General features: G+C 38.0%; 1 long non-coding RNA gene across 1 annotated transcript; it reads right to left on the bottom strand.

The window, feature by feature from the left end:
• Positions 1–2,814: 2,814 nt before the first annotated feature.
• On the bottom strand, positions 2,815–7,170 carry LOC139137139 (uncharacterized). Its single transcript, XR_011553323.1, has 4 exons — positions 6,989–7,170; positions 4,028–4,223; positions 3,320–3,480; positions 2,815–2,896 (listed from the first exon to the last, which is right to left on the bottom strand). It is a non-coding gene; the product is annotated as an uncharacterized lncRNA (long non-coding RNA).
• Between the last annotated feature and the right edge of the window lie 261 nt (positions 7,171–7,431).

Here is a 7,431-nt window from a genome sequence, read left to right as displayed (position 1 = left end):
TTATCACGACACCATTTTAGTGTCATCAATCCATTCATCATTTGGACCCAACCAGCATGGTGCAACTGTTGTTCCACAATGTAACTGTTTTAGTAACAACAGCTGAAAGTTGTACGTCACACCATAGAATGAGTAAAGATTCAAACATCTGAACATACTTTTGCACATTTATTTAATGAACATGAATAAAGTATAATTAAGACCGAGAACCAAATCTTCTAACAGCAAAATGTGTATCAAGTGCAAGAAACTGAATTATCAAGTATTTTTAGACAGACACAATATGTTGATATACCATAATCAATAAATGGCTATGTGACTTTTAAATGTATTATTATACCCAAGCAAATCGTGTATATTGTAAATGTTAGGTGTCTGTCTCACATACTAAGTTGTGGTACCAACCTGAAATGCACTGTATTATAACTTACTTTCTCTCTTTCGTCCTGCCATATGCTTCCTTGCATTCTCAGAAGAACCAATTTTGTATACTGAAGGACCACCGGTCTGTAAGCACTTTGGTTGATCGTCTAAGCCAAGAACGACTTCAAATTTGAATTTTCCTCCTCCCGACTGAAAGCGCACTTTAGTTTTGCAACAAATGAGTGTGATTTCGGCATCACTCCAAACCTAAAATCAAGTAGTTTGAAGTATTCATAAAATTCTAGTAGTGATACAGTTTAAATGCCTATGAAAAATTGTAACAAATGACTAATTTTAATATAAAATATTCAAAGGTAATGATCGAAATTATTGGTCACTAGATTATTGTATAGTGTGTTTATTTAATAATCACTGATCGAGCAAGGTACTGATGTTCGCAGAGTGCCTATAACACGATTGGAACTAATTTGGGATAATTGGATGATGAAGTAATGTCGATATAGTCTACAAATGTTATCTGTTCTGTTTTTCTTTTTATATTACACACTTGTTTTTATAAATTATTTGCGATATTTCAACAATCAGCTATATGGCACCTAACACTTTTGAGAATTTTGCAAAATATGAAAATCCAATTATCCCAAATTAGTTCCAATCGTGTTCTATTTGATACGAGCAGTTAGTGTTGGCGATGTTGTGGCTTGAAATTAAATTTCTCTGTTTCCATGCTCTATATCAATAGTGAACTGTCGTAGTTAATTGTCAGGTTGTGAACATTTAGCATTCCGACCCTTGTTACGGATGAAATGCTATTAACCAGACATATTTCAAAATCTTACACATAGGTCATCACGTTTAACAGTCAGGGACATCTCGACTCTGATTGAAGAAACAAATCGCTAATATAATTAAAACACCACAAATTGATTATAAGCTATTTTGGATAAATAACAGACAAAAAAACATTGTACAAATCAGATCACATTGTATTTTTTACGATATCACCTAGGTGTTTCCAATTATGAAACAACTGAAACTCTCGGGCTCCATTCAACCAAATTATCGATCATTATTCCCCACATTGCTTAGACGATCACTGACGCAAGTACGACAGTCAACATTTGTCGCAGGTTTCAGGCACAATGTCCCTTACTTCACTGAATCAGAACATCCATGCTCAAGGTGACACTTCGACAAATAAAGCGTTTTTTCCCGCTTCTAACGTCAACAACGTAATGTCTTCGGTGACATTCATTACCCTGTTTAACAGCATCCGGTAACTTAGGCTTTTAGATCCGCAACAATGCGAAACTGCACAGCGCCCATACACGTGAACGGCGAAGAGTTTCCGTCAGTTTCGGACCGCACAGACGACATAGAGAGTTACTAAACCAGCCGAGCTCGTATAACACCGGTCTACAAAAATGTAATTATCAGGACTTTCCATTTAAATCGTTAGTAGTTCTTTTCGGGGCTAATGAATCTATCAAAAAGATGATAATTATTATCATTGATTGCAAAACAGACAATAAAGTCACATTTGTTTTTGTCATTACCCGATTAGCCCGCCAAATCGCCTGAAGCTCTAGTCGCTCGTTACTTGTATAGCTATAGTGTGATAGCCTTCCCGTTTTACGCAAGAAATATCACGTTTTATTCAGAAAATCAAATAATGTTAACATACCTCTTTCGGGTACTCTTCAATAACATTGTAACAGTACTTAAAAAGCAGGATATCTCGTGTCATCCAAATTTGTCCACCTTCTATGAGTTGATTGGTGAAAGTGTTGATCTCACCGCAAGTTATTTTCGATTCGCATTTCTTTTCCAATTCTTCAATTGAAATTATCACAAAATATTATATTGTTAATTAAAACAGACAACTTCAGACCAACTGTTGTGTTGCTATTCAATAGTTGTGTTGATAAGGGATTTCCCAATTAAAAAGTACTATCTCATCTAAATAGCACTACAGCGCACGTTTGTTGACCGAGTGCACAAAACATATAGTATTTTTAACTACTGTAATGCTAACAATGACAAATATTTGAAGTTACTTTTGTTTTACTATTCATAACTGTGTTAAGTAAAGATCCACCGCCCGCATCACTCCAAAGTGCACGCGTCAATTGTTTTCCTGTTTTTCATTTGCTCCATGGAAAAGGGGAAAAATGTATCAAATTCTACCAAAAATAAAAAAATCAAAAAAAAAGATCGCGTCGTCGCATTATTTTTGCCACATGTCAATGACCAGAAACAAACCTATTATGTTTTTGGCCTCATAAAACTAATTGAACCTAAGTCCTATAAAGTTATTTCTTCTTGATCAAGTAAACGGTGAAGGAATATTGTGATCTCGTATCTTACCGCAATCAATGTGTCTTTTACTCTCGAAATGAACCGGTTCGCCACGGTCATCGACGGCGACGTCAAAACAATGGGTCTCTCTGCCACATGCAAAGATAATGGTCAAGTTCTCGCCGTATATAGATATTCTTGCATTCTTCCACATCTTGGGAGAGAATGTGAACGAACAAGCATGTATAACTTTTATTACGAAAGAAGGTGCTTGAAAAGTAATTCAATTTCTATTCGGATTTGCAATACATGCAATGAGGTAATTGATAAACAAATTAAGGACATGTTGTGTTTTAATTACAGTCGGTCGCTATATCATTAATGTAATTAAAACCCTGAATAATTTGAATTACAATGCTATACGAATTCCCTGTCATGGATATTCATGCGTATTATTCATTTTGAAGCTCGAATTCGTCTCACACAAACTGCAATTATTAAGCGAGCAGTAAACTTATGTTGACTTTATTCCTTTGAGGAATCCTTGTATAATTGACACTGTTTTCCCTAGTTGAGTTGGTTTTAGTAATTGGCCATACCAATTAACAAATGTGTTATATAAAAGAATGCTTCTCACCGTTGAATCCTTTTCCTTCAACAATCCATAACAATAGCGAAGACAACGTTTCACGTCATTTTTCACGCTAAATATGTTCGGGCGAGATGCCTTTTCTTCAAAGACATCTTTGATGTGTTTGAAAGTTATGTATGGCTTGCATTCTATCTGTCCTATGTGTTCTATTAATTAAAGTTAATGAGATATCATATCGATTAATAATGTTGGGTGATGTTGACAAGTGTAACCAAAATTAGCTGTGGGTCACACCTGTGGTAATGTTCTGATGAGTCTTTTACGTCCCACCACTGCCATTCAAGTCAAAATCAGGACGTATAAGACTAAAATGAAAGCAATATATGAAAGCAACATTTTTTTAAAGAATATTCATAATCATAAATTTATTAAACAGGGTCTGTACTACAACTGCGTGAATTTAACATGAAGACTAATCGTCATTCAAAATTCACTGTTGTTTTTTTTACCATTAAATTTTTATCAACAGTTGTCATAACCATAAATTTATCATTTTTTAAACGTTTGCTTTGACTGATTACGCCTTATGCCCCTGTGTTAAGACCAATATGTGAAAAATGTGAGACTTATCGCTATTGTGTCATTTGTCTACTTTCTCGTGTTACATATAATACAGGCAATTATACATTTGCAAATAAAAAATACATTTTTAGGCAACCCTCTAACGTAAGAGCAACATTTTAAAAACCATACCTATACCGGCTTCTGATGGCCTTGGCTCTCTACGTTCTGTCAACGGCGGTGGCAAGTGACTCGGCCAAAGAGTTTCAGTGTGTGTAGGATCCCCACCCTTGTCGAGATGTATACTAAAGCGACTCAGCCCATCTCCAGCCACTAGTAAGACATTCATATATCTGCCCAATATGGTGACTTCAGCATTTCTCCACACCTTGTATAAATTACAGACTTCCTTGTATTATTGATATTACAACCCTTTTTAGTCTGAAATTCGGTTATGACATAATAAAAAGGAGCCGAAAAACCTTTTCCTCCTTCAGAAACTGTACTTACTACCTTATAACCAAAGAGACAGTTTTTAATCATGCACGATGAGCTAATTTACGGCCGAACAATATACAAATTTCGAAAAGCCACGAATGAAACACTGTTAATTTCCATAAATATATTATATTATTTGACGGTGTATAAGTAAATTGGCCATTACAAATAATGAATCATCTGCCAAACAATTATTTTATCTGTATTGACCTAGTGCGGGTTTTGCAGACCGAGGTCACGCTCCCGACTCAGCACGACCCAGGTCTGCAAAACCCGTTATCATATACCTACATTCAAGTGCCTGTGTAAAGCTATGGCAGAAAGCGCCCTCAGATCCGTGCATTTTTTTACGTATCACGCCCCGGCCTAATGCCCAAATATGGGCAATTGCGTTCATTTCTGAACTATCTCGATTCTGGTTACTACGCGCGTTGCTATCCGCAAACGTTCCATTCGTACACAAAGCCAGCGCGAGATTAGGAAAACGTCTGCTCGCTCAGATCGTAGTGCGCGTGGCAACAGTGACATCGTCTTTTATTTCTAAATTATAGTGAAATCCTGTGTATTCTAAGTGCGTGCCTGTTCAGTATACATTACCAGAAACTGACATCACGCTTTTGTCCTTCTTACACCTCGATATCAGCGTTGATCTCTGTTGGTCACGTATAGTACGGATGTTGCATTGTGCGTTCTAGAATTCTGCAGGTAAACAAATGACGTCATTATGTATGTCAATCCGCGACGGGAAGCGGCCATCGTATTCATGAAAAATTGACCCAAATGGCGATGAATTTTTGATATCGCACGCATTTTCATCTCCTAAACAATGTTGAATATTATGTAAAATACATATTTATCATTCTATAAGGTATATAATAAAACCTTTACGGCCCTGATACGGCTTTTGCGGGCCCTTGGTCGTACGGCTTACAGGCCCTCGCACGCTCGGGCCCTTCCGCCTTACGACCTTAGGCCGCAAAAGCCGTATCAGGGCCGTAAGGTTATGATAGGGTAGTAAACGTGCTATCGCATTACTTACGAAATGCGACATAGCTAAACATAACCTTTTGCAATGTTTTGGAGATGGAAATGCGTACCATATCAAAATTTGTAGCGATGTTTCTTAGGAAACAGCGATGCCATGCGCGAATTGATACATACTGACGCCATTTGTTTCCTTATAGAACTCTCAGAGCAGCATACTTGTATAGTTGTGCTAACAAAGAATGAGGCAGAGATCATGGCCAACGAAGGACAACGAACGGTGTGACATCGTATTATCAGAAAAAAGTTAATTTGAAACGAATAGTATGCTTGTAGGTATCAATTTATGAGCGCCTAGCGTTGAGAGCAGAAAGAAGTAAATTCTGAATTACACACTTTTGATTTTAAACCTCGAATGTTCCATATCAATATTGATAAATCAGAGCCTTGGCCACATCCCTATCTTGGAGATTGATGTACTAAATAGACTGCTCTAGTTGTTTCATTTACAGCATACACAGATTTCTTACCGTCCATATCAGTGGCGATCAACTTGTCATAGCGTAGATAAGCTTTCAACGAAGGAGTTTCTTCAAGTAGCGATTTGCGGAATGAGAGTAGTTTTGATCGAATGTCACGGACGCGTTTTGAGAAGTCTTCACTGATGCTGATATCGGTACCTTTGAGATTTTTGGCTCGCGAAAGAACATTGACTTTGTCCTTGAACTTCAGAAACATGGCGATGATTGGTTTCGCTCCTCGCACAAATGGACCGTTGACAATACGATGTACCCTTTCAAATTCTATTTCTTCTTCTATTCCTAGGTTATTTTTCAGCGTCGTTTTGATCTTTTCCTCTGAGGTATCCCAGCTTTCATTTGGCCCGTCTTGTTGGATGCCATAAAAGATCAGGTTGTTCCTTTTGCCTCGGTTTTCTAAATCATCGTTCGCTCTTTTTAAATCGCCGTTTTCTTTCCTGAGTTGTTGCATTGTCTCTCTGATTTCTTCTATAGAGTCACTGTTTGATTCAAGACCGGCCAGTTTGGATGAGTTCTGTTGGAGTTGTTCTCGAAAGTCTGACATGTCATCTTCGATACTGTCCATCCTGTTCTGTAGTAGTTCAAGCTTTTGTTGTACACGTTCAGATTGCTCTATAAGTTTATCCAGTTTCCCGCCAATAGCTAAAATATCTGCTTTTGTAGCTGGATCAGGCAGCTGACAGCTTGGCTCATGGATGTAACATCGGTCAGAGTTCACTTCCTATCAAATAACCCGGAGATTATCACTAAAGTGCTTATTTACACTTGATTTCAACAATTAATTTAATATCGATATTAACTGATGTTGCTGGCTTCACTGTCGCCTCTATGATTACAAAGTGGGTTTTTTCTGGTCTCGTGTTGGCTTTGTTTGCGAATGGAACGCTAGCGGAGAGTTAAGGCAGTTCAGAAATGCACGTGATTGCCCATCTTTGGACACAGTTTGCCCGACGACAACATTTCCAAACTCGCACACTGCAGTTAGCGGTCGAACCGTAATTGGACGCGTTTATGCAACTATGGGAACCGGGCAGGGACATGATAAATAAAAAAACAAGCATGTATGTGAGGGCGCTTTTTTCAACAGCTTTACATAAGCACGTGAATCTAGGTATATGATAAGAATACATACCGTACGATGGTGCTGTAGATACAGCTCTTTGCAATATTCGAGGCACTTAATGACATCTCTATCAAAAGTCCGCTCCAGGAATTCGATGTTACGAATTGTGTCACTGATGCTTCGGAGAGCTATACCACTGCTTCTGTCACACTTCCTCGAGTACGTGATTTTCCGATACATAATTCAAAGCGGTAGCTGAAGGGAACAACATGTTCAGTTTTATACTCGTAAACAAGAAGTCTCTTAATAAGGAGCAGTGCATTCATAAATCTCTCTGTTTCTGTTTCCCTCTCGTGTATGTGTGTATTTGTGTAAGCTATTGTTTCTCCCTTGCCCTATCTCCCTAGCCCCTCCTGTTTGTCTGTCTGTCTGTCTGTCTGTCTGTCTGTCTCTCTCTCTCTCTCTCTCTCTCTCTCTCTCTCTCTCTCTCTCTCTCTCTCTCTCTCTCTCTC

This window comes from Ptychodera flava, chromosome 7 (genome assembly GCF_041260155.1).
Source record: "Ptychodera flava strain L36383 chromosome 7, AS_Pfla_20210202, whole genome shotgun sequence".
In the NCBI taxonomy this organism is placed as follows: domain Eukaryota; kingdom Metazoa; phylum Hemichordata; class Enteropneusta; family Ptychoderidae; genus Ptychodera; species Ptychodera flava.
This window is presented reverse-complemented; position numbering and strand designations above follow the sequence as displayed.